General features: G+C 34.8%; 2 pseudogenes across 1 annotated transcript; one reads left to right on the forward strand and one right to left on the reverse strand.

Moving 5' to 3' along the window:
- Window positions 1-920: 920 nt before the first annotated feature.
- LOC148296477 (uncharacterized) lies at window positions 921-6,542 on the reverse strand (annotated as a pseudogene).
- Window positions 4,298-12,545, forward strand: LOC110757872 (protein argonaute 4A-like; annotated as a pseudogene). Its single transcript, XR_015834089.1, has 23 exons — window positions 4,298-4,451; window positions 6,841-7,098; window positions 7,189-7,394; window positions 7,468-7,692; window positions 7,770-7,903; window positions 7,983-8,080; window positions 8,160-8,257; window positions 8,342-8,501; window positions 8,580-8,696; window positions 8,776-8,883; window positions 9,008-9,070; window positions 9,157-9,270; window positions 9,369-9,528; window positions 9,617-9,729; window positions 9,845-9,982; window positions 10,112-10,242; window positions 10,373-10,438; window positions 11,113-11,176; window positions 11,273-11,384; window positions 11,482-11,555; window positions 11,709-11,803; window positions 11,931-11,962; window positions 12,256-12,545. The product of XR_015834089.1 is annotated as a protein argonaute 4A-like (transcript).
- The last annotated feature ends 348 nt before the right edge of the window (window positions 12,546-12,893 follow it).

Below are 12,893 nucleotides of genomic sequence, written 5' to 3' on the forward strand. Positions count from 1 at the left end.
TTTCTACCAATCACAGTAATAAAATAGAAAATTATTTTTTATTTGACAAATAGCATTGATTACAAATATTATTTAATAAATCTAAAAAATTCATTTTTCACATGAAAATTGATAGATTTCCATCAAGTGGTTGTAGAGCTGATCATAGTTAAAAACGATTCTTTCTTAAGCATGATTGGCTCTCTATGAAACCACCAATTTGTTGGGCCCAATTCTCACAAATAAACTCGACAATGGTGCCCCAAAAAATACATTAGAAAAACCTAACGAAAGTGTGAAAGCACATGTATAATGCCTTCCAAAGATTGTTCGAAGTTAGCTATTAATTAAGGGCTCGTTTGGGAGTGATTCTAGATAGGCCTTCGTCTAAAAAAAAAAAAAATCTAAAAAAGCCAGAATCACTTATAGGAAGAAGCATTTCCCTCGTGCTTATTTTTTTTAAAAAAAATAACTTTTAGTGATTTTAAGTGATTTGGGGAGAAACACCTCCCATGTGATTCTTTATAAAATCACTTAAAGTGATTATTTGGAGAAGTGATTATCTATAAAAGTGATTATTGGCATTTCCAGAATCACTCCCAACACAAACCCTAACCCTCCGTTTGGATGAAGGAATTGCAAATTACATAGAATTGTAAAATGACGGAATTTAGATTTCCGTCATTTCAATTTCTGGCAATTGAAGATTTCAGTATTTGGATTTATGTCTATCGAATTTTGTAAATGACAGAAATTGAAAATTTCAATGTTTGGATAGCTCATGTAAATTGTAATTGACACAGAAATTAAATATTTCAAAAGAAAAAAAAACTAATAACCGACATAGAAGGTATTCCTCGAAGTATAAAATAACTTATCGTTTGATGAACTAAATAACTCAACTTAAATAAACAGAGTATATTAGTAAACCAAATCACTCCCTACGTGCAATAAACATCAGCAACATATGCCTTCAACATCTGAAATTGTTTGTCATTTTTTATCAGCCAAGCACATGCTTTGAGTTGTTCATTTTCACTAAGACATGGTACTGCTTAACATATACCTCTACTAGATCAAGGTTCTTAGTATCAGCACGGATAAACTCTTCAAATGATAAAACCATTCTAGCAATTGAATCAACAGTAACATCTTTGACATCACCTCTTTTCTTTGTAGGAAGAATATTAGAAGAACTTGATGCATGATTTCTTCTCTTTTGACCATTTGTTGAGGTTGGTGAAATATCATCAATAACATGAATATCTTCTAAATCTTTTGTAACACCATCCAAGTCAACATGATCAACTTCATTAGTAGGAGTCATAACCTCAATTGCACATGCACCCGTTTCAGAGCCATCTCCAATAGCTCTATCTTTGCCACACAAATCTATTATATCATCCCAATTTTCTATAACTTTAAATCGAAAACCTCTACTATCATCATGAGACTACCAAATAAATAATCAAAGTTAAATAAAAATCTTATAAGTATTTTTTTTTTAAACAGAAAAGAAAAAAAATAGCTTTTAATATATTTACCTTTAAGAAGAACTCCTTCTCCTTACTTCTCTGGCTCGTAGCTTTTTTATGATGCCTTTAAGCGACAAGACTCGCAATCTCTGTTTTCCAGGGTTTTATCATAGGTTTTTGGCCCTGTATTTTTTTTAAGTTTGGGGCAGTTTTTTTTTTTTTTTTAATGAAAAGTTTGGTGCTTTTTTTTTTATATAAGTTTTGGCGCACTGGAAAATATGAATTCCCGCACTATGGAAATTGTGAAATGACGCCTATTTTGGTGGAAATTAAACTCAGGAATTTGATGCCTCAATTTTCACGATTTTTTCTATGTGTCATAATAAATTCCGCACTTAAGTTGCCAAACAAGGGAATTGTCAATTTCTCCTCTTAAATTCCCGACTTTTAGTTAAATTCCAAATTATTTTCCCTCATCCAAACGGAGCCTAAGAGAGTTTGAAAGAAAAGTAGACAGGAGCACCCACGGTTCTCATATTTTTGGTTTGGTTTGATAAAACACTTGTGTGATGCCTTCTTTTAGGGTTTTCATATTTATTTCTTAATAAGAAGCACCTTTTAAAAAAATAAATAAATCCAATTTCCGATCAAAAAGAACAAACCAGATTTTGATCACATGCTGATATTAGTAATATCTTGTCGAAATGGATGATAAAGTATCTAGTCAAAATTATTTTATGTTTAAAATTTTCTATGATTTTCCTAAATTTTCCAAATAAATATATGAAATAGGTAAATTCCAAAGTTTTCCGAAAATTCTGAGTTTTCCAAATTGGAATGGAAGTAGAAATTTCGAATTTTTTTGGAATGGAATTGGAATCCCCTGATTTCGATCCGTCCAAAAATCAACCCTAGTTGGACTTTAATGTTTGACTCCGATGTAGACGTGGCTCCACGTGTGGCCCACTATGTAGTGGTCCCACGTGAGGGAGCGTGTTGCAGAGTATAAATTCCCATATTGAGAACTTGATCAAATAAATTACAACATATAATGAATGGTTCCACTCTTAATAATACTATAGAGGCCTTTCAAATAAATTCTCACAATTACTAAACATGTGGTTAAGTTGGGGACAATATCGGTGTTACTAGTGGTGGGCCAACCCAAATCAAACAATCAAACAAACCCAAATAAATACAAAACACCGAGTCTAATAGTATCAGGGCCTTTTGTGATAAAACCCTACACTTACTGAGCTTTGTAGATGGTTAAATTGTGGATAATATCGATGTTATTAGTAATGAGCTATTGATCCGTCTCTTTGAAATTTAAGAAAAGATACAAATTTATGTAAAACTTATAAGAGTATCTCCAAGGGAGATGTTAAATGCAAAATGTTAAATTTGAATTTGATGGCTTATGTGACAATTTGACACTTTGGAAAAAATTTAACTCCACCCGAAATGCCAAATACCATATTATTTTATGGAGAATGCTAGCAACCTTTTCACTAACCTTCTCTTTTGGACTTTCTCCCTTTTCCTCACGCTATGTGTCACTTTCTTTACACTTAAAACAATGTCATTAGTGCATAGCAATTGTTTTCCAAAATTACCTTTATTGAATGTATTATAACTTTCTTTTGATTACTATTAAAAAAAAAAAAATTATTTTAAAAAAAGTTTAATCATTTAACAAACACAAAATTTTGACAATATGAATTTCCGAAACATTAGTAGATAACCCTTTTGTAGTTTGGTAGCATTTCAAATTTTGAATGATATAAAATACCCCCTCAGTTCCTACAAAAAATTCAAAGTTCAATTAAAAAAAATTAAAAAAATCAGTTTTAGGATATTAATAATTAAAACATTAAAAAGGAAATATGAAAACATTGAAAAAACAACCCAGCCACAAGGGGCGGGAGGAAGATGTTACGTAGTGACGGGTGGCTGGCAAGAGAAGCAACATATTTTGAAAGATGGAGATGGGGCGTATGGCTGGGGCTGGTGGGTAAAACAAAATATTATTTTATTAATTTCTATTTTTATTTTTTCAATTTGTAAAAGAAATTTAGATAAATTAAAGGTAATATGAAAGTCAATATATTTATTAAGGGTAATCTTGGAAAACAAAAGCTATGCATTAATGATATTGTTTTAGTATAAAGAAAGTGATACATAGCATGAGAAGAAGATAAAAGATCCAAAAAAGAAGGTTAGAGAGAAGGTTGTTAAGCATTTTCCTTATTTTATTATATTTTTAAAAGCAAATGGGGCCTATATAATGCATAAAATTTTAAAAAAGAGTAAATGATAGTGGGGACCATGACTAAAAAAATATTAAATTAATATTTGACATCAAGCTTTTTGATATATTATTGACATATCTCTTCTAGCCTTCACATCCGTGTAGAATTTGACTACTCGGTTGGAGTAACTTTAATCTTCAGTTTTTGTCATTTCATATCTATGTCGTAATTTGATATATCGGTTGGAGATGCTCTAACTAGTATTCCTGTTTTCCAATAAAAATGATAAAATTAAATTTACCCCCAAGAAAAAACATGAAGAAAAAAGAAATGTTTTAATATTTTGCTCCTTTTCTCAAAAAATGAGGATGAACCTCGTCATAACGTCGTTAAGCAGACAAAGGTGGTAATAGAATTGAAAAGCGGTCAAAACCGGAAACTAGAATTTAAGGGGATGGGCAGCTGAGGGGACCGCGACACGTGTCACTACACTACTGGACATGCCCTTCTTTCCTTGCGTCCGTACAGTTACCGCGGAGAGAGAGAGAGAGAGAGAGCAAATGCAACAAGAGCAGGTAGTAGGGATTCCATTTTTAATACCGCGTAATAAAAAAGACTTCACCAAATTCACACCCAAAAAAGAAAGAAAATTATATATCTTTAGGAGTTCTGGGATTTGCTTTTGTGTTCTGGGTTTTTGAGTTTTCTCTTTTGGGTGCTGTTTTGTGCTCTCAAAGCCTCATAGGTCTCTCTCTCTCTCTTTCTCTATTTTTTTTTCTGTTCAGTTTGGCCTCTGATCATTATATGCTTACCATACGTGAAAAGATAAAGTTTTAAAGCTATGATGCTTTGTTTTGAGTAATGGGTCGATTTGTTTTTTTTCATTTTGTTAGTCCGTCTACTACACATGAAAGAGCCAGCCATTGTTCTAGATTTTTGGTTTCTTACCCAAAAAAAAAGAAAAAAAGAAAAGATTTTGGTTTCTGAAGCATGGGATTTTCTTTTTAGTTTTTTCACACTTGTGATGGTCATCACTATCTTCTCTCTGTTTTAAAGAAAAAAAAAACCATTTTTTTTCTAAATTTCTTTGGGTTTTCATAAATTTGTGGTAATTGTTACTATTTTATAGTCTCATAGGTCTTTATTGTCTATGCTTGATACGTGAAAGCCTTAGCCAGGCATTGCTTTTTCGGTGAGTTGCTTCGGTTTCTTGGATTTTCCTGTTCTATGTTTGTGGGTTTGTCTTTCACTTCTGACAAATGGCGCTGGGTCTTGGGTTTTCACAGTTTTGGTTGTACAACTCTCACAGGTCTCTTTTTATTTTTTTTCTTCTGCGACCGCCATTGTTTTAGAGCTCTGACGCTGGTGTTACTAGTGGGTCGGTTTGCCTTTGCCTTCTTGGTCTGTGCATCTAGGTTTCCTGTTTGGTTTCTGACAACTAGATCTGAGTATACAGAGATCATATTTTGCGTGTTGTATGTGTGTATATATATATAATATATATCTTCCATCAAATATTCTTCAAATAAGCTTATTTGAGGATCATCTTTGTAGGGCTCACCGCATTGTATTTCGCTAATCCAAACCGTCTATTTTTTAGATAATCATTCAAAGATCACCTCTATAAAAAATCACTTGAATTAGATATTATTTGACCATTCAATTGAGTTATTAAAATTTTAGTACTTTCTTGAAGAACCGTGTTCATTGATTTTGTAGGACACAAATAGTTTCCGAATTGTCTAAATTTTTGCAAAAATGGTCTATGAATGTAGACTTAAAAAATAGATCATTTGAATCGTTGAAAAAAATTCGTAGGGAACCCTAAAGGGTGTCCCTCAATAAAATTATTTAACTTGGGCTTTGTTTTTGTTTTTTTCTATTTGTACTTTTTGTATTTTTGCTTTATTTTCTTGGCATCCGAAAGCAGCTGTGTCGTTCAAGATCTTCATAATGCAATTGTTTTTTGTTGCTCCTCAGCAGCAGCTGTTAGTAGGTTTTCTGGTTCGTTTTTTCAGAAAATTTAACTTTTCCCTCGTAAATTGCAAGCAAGTTTGAGTTCCATTTCCCGTAAATTAGAATAATTTACACTATAAAAAAGGTGATGGCAAAAAAATAAAAAGACTATAAAAAAAAGGCTAAAAAAGGGATTTTAAAGGGAAAATGAAATATGGGATTTGGGTTTTTGTTTGAAGTAAAAAACTAAGTGACTTTGTGTGTAAACTATTTAAGTTGAAAGCGTCCAAATCTTAATTAATACCATAGATTTTCCCCTAAAGATCCCGTTTCTTTGGATTCAGAAGCCCCAATTATATATGTTTTTTTTTTCTTTAAAAATGCACGATGCACTTTTGCTGTGGCTTAAATTTGATTAGATGAGTTATTTCCTTTTTCCTTTCCGTGTTCTTTATGCTCTGTTTTGACCGCAGAACATTTTTAGCCTTTATATATGTAGTCTACTGAGCCTGTCAATGTCATTGATTCTTGTTGAATAATTAAATAGCTTCCTGTGTTTCTTTAAAGGCTTGTATTTAACAATTGCATGCACTCGCAAACATGGGCTTAGCCAAGTTGGCTAGAGAGGATATGCTCCCCACTTTGCACCCGAATTCGAATCCCCCTCCCCGTAGTTAGATTAAAGTAGAATATCGCTAGTATAAAAATAAAAAAATTGCATGCACCCATTTTTGTTATAACAGTTATCCTATTTGTATTTAACAATTGACTGTCAATAGGCTCTACTACAACTCTGGCATTTTTACAGTCCCCCGGGGCCATGTGTTTGGTGTCACAGATGTACAGTAATTGTGGCTATTACATCAGCAATGGCCACCATTTAGATGCAGTGACTAAGAAAACAGTGGCTTCTACTCAATTTTCTAGTAGTGTCCGCTATGAAATGTTGGTCAGATATAGCCTACTTCTTGGTTCTCTAACCTTTCGTTTTTCCCTTCATTTCTTACATTTACCTTTGAAAGCAGCTTATGATGTATTAATAGCATCATCTTATGTTAAGTATTTATTGCTCCCTGACTAAAGCATAATGTGGAGATTGGCAAAGTTGGTGTGCTCGAGATTATTGTTTCCAAGTTTGGCAAAGTTTTAACTGATGACGTTATTTATGACTCTTGTAGTTGAGCAGGTATTAGGAAATGGAGTCTTCAAATCCAGAAGGAGTTGCACTTCCTCCTCCTCCGGCCATTGTCCCTCCAAATGTTGCCCCCATTGTATCCGAAGAAAAACGTCTCGAATTAATGAAGAAAGCATAAAATCCAAAACGTGTTCCTATGGCAAGGCCCGGTATTGGATCTAAAGGGCAAAGGATTCCACTTCTAACTAACCATTTCAAAGTGGGAGTGAACAAGTCTGATGGATATTTCTTCCATTATAGTGTAATTCCCTGTACTCTCTCTCTCTTGCCCTATCATTTGCAGGAATAGTGATGTTTGTATCATTGTATTGGTGTTATTATGATGATACAGATTGATATGCTTTATGAGGATGGAACCCCAGTTGGTGAGAAAGGCATTGGACGAAAAGTTCTTGACAAAGTTAAAGAAACATATGGCTCGGAGCTGGGACATAAAGAATTTGCTTATGATGGAGAAAAAAGCTTGTTTACAGTTGGCTCTCTGCCTCGTAACAGACTCGATTTCGTGATCGTATTGGATGACATCTCATCAATCAGGTACTATCATGTGGTTGATAATGAATATCCCTTGCTCTTATATTTGATATTGGCTATTTGCACACACCTATAGGAGGACTTCGAGCGCCGTAGGCAGTTCCAACCTAACTGATAGTGCAGGGGATAGGAAGAGAGTTAAGAAGCAGTATCAATCCAAAACATTAAAGGTGCAGATCAACTTTGCTACTAAAATCCCAATGCAAGCAATTGTGAATGCATTACGAGGTCAGGACTCGGAGCATTTTCAGGAAGCAGTGAGGGTACTTGATATCATACTAAGGCAGAATGCAGCAAAGCAGTAAGTATTTCACTGTTGTATCTTTCCTCTGGCAGTCCACTTTTTTATTAGGTGCATCATATTCTGTTTGTCTGCAGGGGTTGTCTCCTTGTCCGACAGTCTTTCTTCCATAACAATCAGAGCTTCAAAAGGTTGGGAGGAGGTGTACAAAGCTGCAGTGGTTTCCACTCAAGTTTTCGAGCTACCCAAGGGGGTCTGTCTCTGAACATGGGTAAGTTTCTAAGAAATAGAAGGCTTGTTTGTTTTGTGATTCTACTGCCAAGTTCATCACTGTCCTTGTTTTAATGCAGATGTATCCACCACAATGATCGTGAAACCTGGTCGTGTTCTCGACTTCCTCTCGGAGAACCAAAATGTTAAGAGTAATGATCAGATTGATTGGATTAAGGTAATCGTGGTTTCCTTCAATTTGGACATTACATTGGTTGTGCAACGGTCATGATCTGAGCTTTTTTATTTTATACTAGGCCAAGAGGATGCTAAAAAATCTAAGAATCACGGCCCATCCCTCTAACATGGAGTACAGAATCACTGGATTGAGTGAAAAACCATGCAAAGAGCAGAGGTAATTAATATCTGCCTTATAAGAATCATGCCATCTAAGAAGTACTGCTTTGCAATAATCTTACCACTCTACATTTGTGTCTAGGTTCTTTCTGAAAACAAAAAACGGGCAGGATGGTGATGGAGAGGAAATTACGGTTTTCGATTATTTTGCTGTCTATAAACACTTACCAGTGCGCGAGTCAGCAGATTTTCCATGCATCAATGTTGGGAAACCAAAGAGGCCGTCTTACTTTCCAGTTGAGGTGATGAATTTTCTTTTTAAATTTTTTGTTAAGGTTAATATTAGAATTTTTCTTTTTCATTCTTCTTTGCCCTTGCAGTTCTGTGACTTGGTTTCACTGCAACGCTATACAAAAGCTTTATCCAGTACGCAACGGGCTTTGCTAGTTGAGCAGTCTAGGAAGAACCCCCAAGAGCAGATGACAGTTCTGCGTAATGTAAGTTATGCCCTCTATGTGATTTAGTTTTATCTTTGCGTCTAAAACCTACTGACACCTCAAATGTTGATCCTCTCAGGCACTGAAGACTAGTAAATATGATGCTGACCTGATGCTTCGTTCATCTGGAATATCAATTGGTGCTGAATTTTTGCAGGTTGAAGGCCGTGTTTTGCCAGCCCCAAAGGTAAAACATCTTCATAGTCCTTTTTTGTCCCTTCTTAGTTGATCTGGCTAGTTTTTTGGGTGCAGACCGTGCAGTAGAAATTGGTTTGTTTTCATTTTCTCTGTTTATTGATACTTTCTTGCAGCTACAAGTTGGCAATGGACAGGAATTTTTCCCTCGGAATGGGCGTTGGAATTTCAATAACAAGGTGCTGTTCTTTTCAAGTATTTTCTGTTTCACCGGCGTATAGCTTTGAAAATTTTATGTTGAACTTTACTCAATACCTGTGTGTAGACATTGGTAGAACCTGTGAAAATAAGGCACTGGGCTATTGTCAACTTCTCTGCTCGCTGCGACATTCGGTACCTCGTCAATAGTATGTTAAAGTGTGCAGAGATGAAAGGAATTGTGAGATTTACTAAACTATAGAGAACAAAAGCTACTTCTATAATGTAAGTCTTTTGATTTGATTATTTGTTATTCTAAAAGTAAATTCTTTATTGCAGACCATAGAAGATCCATTGTTCGTATTTGAAGAGAATTACCAGAATAGACGTTACCCAGCTCATGTTAGAGTGGAAAAGATGATTGACGACATTTCTTCCAAACCAGAACCACAGCTTCTGTTGTGTATTCTTCCAGAGAAGAAGAATTCTGACATATATGGTCAGCTCATGATTCTTTTCCACTATTATTTTTTTCTACACTTTATGTTGAGGATGTATATGTGTTGAGAATTCTCCAAACTCTCTAGGTCCATGGAAAAGGAAAAATCTTTCTGAGCTTGGGATTGTAACACAGTGCATTGCTCCTACAAAACTGAATGATCAGTACATCACAAATGTGCTCCTGAAAATCAATGCAAAGGTATGTTTTTTTTTTTTTACAATAATATCATTTGTGGAAATTGTCTTGTGCTACTATTTGTGTTTTACGTTTCATGCATTGATTTTGGTCTTCCCTTTTGTCTGCACTTGTGCAGTTGGGTGGAATGAATTCCTTGCTAACAGTTGAGCATTCTCCTTCTATACACTTGGTTTCTAAGTGCCCCACTCTGATTTTGGGAATGGATGTGTCACATGGCTCACCTGGGCGGTCAGATGTGCCTTCTATTGCAGCAGTAACATTTCTCCCCTAAACTGAACATTTCGTAATCATGGTCTTTTTATAAATTTTACTCCACACACCGTGAGAATTGCTGCTTTATCATGTTCTTTGTATTTGTATGATATACTTGGGAATTTTGCAGGTGGTGAGTTCCAGGAACTGGCCCTCAATTTCTCATTATCGAGCTGCAGTTCGTACTCAATCACCAAGAGTAGAAATGATTGCTTCTCTGTTCAAGCCTGTATCAGATAAAGATGATGAGGGCATAATCAGGTTGGCTCCTCTCGACACTTACATATACTCTGCCACTTTGATTTTTATGCATCCATTTTTCTGTCATATTATTAAAAGTTACCTCTTTGTTTTGTTTCACACAATTTTGTAACATATGTGCTCTTTTCAGGGAACTGTTAAAAGACTTTTATGGTTCTTCAAAGGGCAGGAAGCCTGATCAGATAATTATTTTCAGGTTAACTATTACTAATATATTCAATAGAGTACTAAAATGAGCCACATATGAACAAGCGCATTAGTAATACAGCACATGTATTTTAAATTTCATACATTATTAGATCAATGAGCCACATATAAACAAGTTCATTATGTTTGATCTTTACTTACAAGGTTTAGAATACACTTAGTAAATAAGTTTATAATTTCATCTTTTCGTGATGTAACTAGCTCCCACTGTTATGTGTTTTTTTTTCTTCCTATTTTGCATTCTCCCACGACATCCAGTAACAAGAGAGAAGAAAAAAGTGATCTAGAGTTTTTTTATTGGTGACTGTAAGCTAAAACATGCATTTAATCCTTAACAATCTGCGGTTTGTTATTAATCTCATATCTTGAAATGATAATAGTATGGATATGGTTTTGTATGCCTTTTTTCTATACCATTTTGTCAGCATCTTATTGATATTTTCCTTTTTAGTTTGAAACAGGCTAGTCAATGTGATATGTTTTTCATCAAGTAGAAGAAGAATTTATAAACTAACAAACTACTGGTTTCAATGATTAACAATGTTGTATCAAATTACTCTAGTTTTGCAAAATGTTGTATCAAAGCACTTTAGTTTTGCCAAGGTTTAGCGTTCATACAAACGATTGTTGATCTTCCTATTACTTGGATTTTCTCTTATTTAGGGATGGCGTGAGTGAATCACAGTTCAACCAAGTCTTGAATGTGGAACTGGATCAGATTATTCAGGTTTTCTTGTGGCCAATCTACATTTTGTTTTCTACTTGCTTTATCTGTAAGAGAAAATTTCTAACTGTACTTTGTGAGGTGTTTTCTGTTTTGCAGGCGTGCAAATTCCTTGATGAGAGCTGGTCTCCTAAGTTCATGGTTATTGTTGCTCAGAAGAATCATCATACAAAATTTTTCCAGACTAGATCTCCTGAAAATGTGCCACCTGGTTAGTCATTTTACCACCAGCTAAATGTTCAGAATAGAAAAGAAAAACTGTGCTTCTGTTTCGAAATCACGCTTATCTTTTGATTACTTACACTTAGGGACGATTATCGACAACAAAGTTTGCCATCCCAAGAACAATGATTTCTACTTGTGTGCTCATGCTGGGATGATTGTGAGTATTCTAAACCAAAGCCTGTTGCTTTTTTTTTGGATACGTTTCTCCATGTTTTTGAGATGTTATTGCTTTTGAAGGAAATGAATAAGCAAAATGGTTGCGTCTATTGTTTTAGACTGAAATTCAACCGACTTTGGATTGTTTATGTAGGGGACTACTCGGCCTGCTCATTATCATGTTCTATATGATGAACTTGGCTTTTCAGCCGATAACGTGCAAGAACTTGTTCATTCGCTTTCATATGTGTAAGTATACTCATCTTTCACATGTAGTAAGGAAAATCTGTACAAATACGTCTACCTGGATAAGAATGGGCTCTGTTTATTTATGCATGATTTTCAAACCTGACGCCGTACTTTGAATTTTGTACAGGTACCAAAGGAGCACTACAGCTGTATCTGTAGGTAGGATCCTGTTTTGTAGTCTGATTTGTCTTTCAACTTATGGATCACTTAGAAAAATTTGGGAACCAATAAATTATGATTTATTTTTCTTGCTAGTCACGTCACACCCTCTTTCTTGTAGTGAGCTTGTAGTTGTCTGAACAAAAGGTCAATAAATTGGAAGAAAATTAAACATTAAAAGTTGGTTTTTGAAGTTACGTCTCTTTAGTCTATATTTTTCCTCTTTTGCCCTGTTTCTTTGCATTGTGTTTTTTGGAGATTCTTGAGAGTTTGCCGTTTTCTGTATATTGCAGTTGCTCCAATCTGCTACGCCCATCTTGCTGCAGCCCAGATTTCACAGTTCATCAAGTTTGATGATATGTCTGAGACTTCCTCAAGCCATGCTGGTGGTGTGACTGTTGCTGGTAGTGCGGCCGTGCCTGAGTTACCCAGGCTTGCTCCAAATGTGATCAATTCCATGTACTTTTGTTGAAGATTTGGCTTCAATTTCATATATGTTTCTAAGAACTAATATTTGGCCTTATGATGGTACGTATATCCATGTCTAAGAATTAATCCTAATCACAATATCTGGTGTGTAAAATGTTGTCAAAATATTTCAGATATGAAAACAAAAATACAGATATAGTTTTGATTTGAGTAGGTTTTCTTTAGGGTAAGGGCTAAAATAATAATCATTGCTTTCCATAAAGCCTGAGCGCATGGAGAAAAACTTAGTTGCAACAGAGATAGCGCTATCCGTGGCCAATAATGCTATGACATGTGGAAGTGTGTGTCACGTGTTAGGAAAAATCAGTAAATAACTCATATTATAGGATCACTATGTTAATACACAGATTATAAATTGTAGACAACAATAGATATGAAAATTGTATGAATATGTAAATACAAAGTAAGTAGAGCCCCAAGGCCCAAGGCCCAAGTCTTGATT

The sequence above is a fragment of the Prunus avium genome, chromosome 2, assembly GCF_965620075.1.
Source record: "Prunus avium chromosome 2, drPruAviu1.hap1.1, whole genome shotgun sequence".
Classification (NCBI taxonomy): Eukaryota; Viridiplantae; Streptophyta; class Magnoliopsida; order Rosales; family Rosaceae; genus Prunus; species Prunus avium.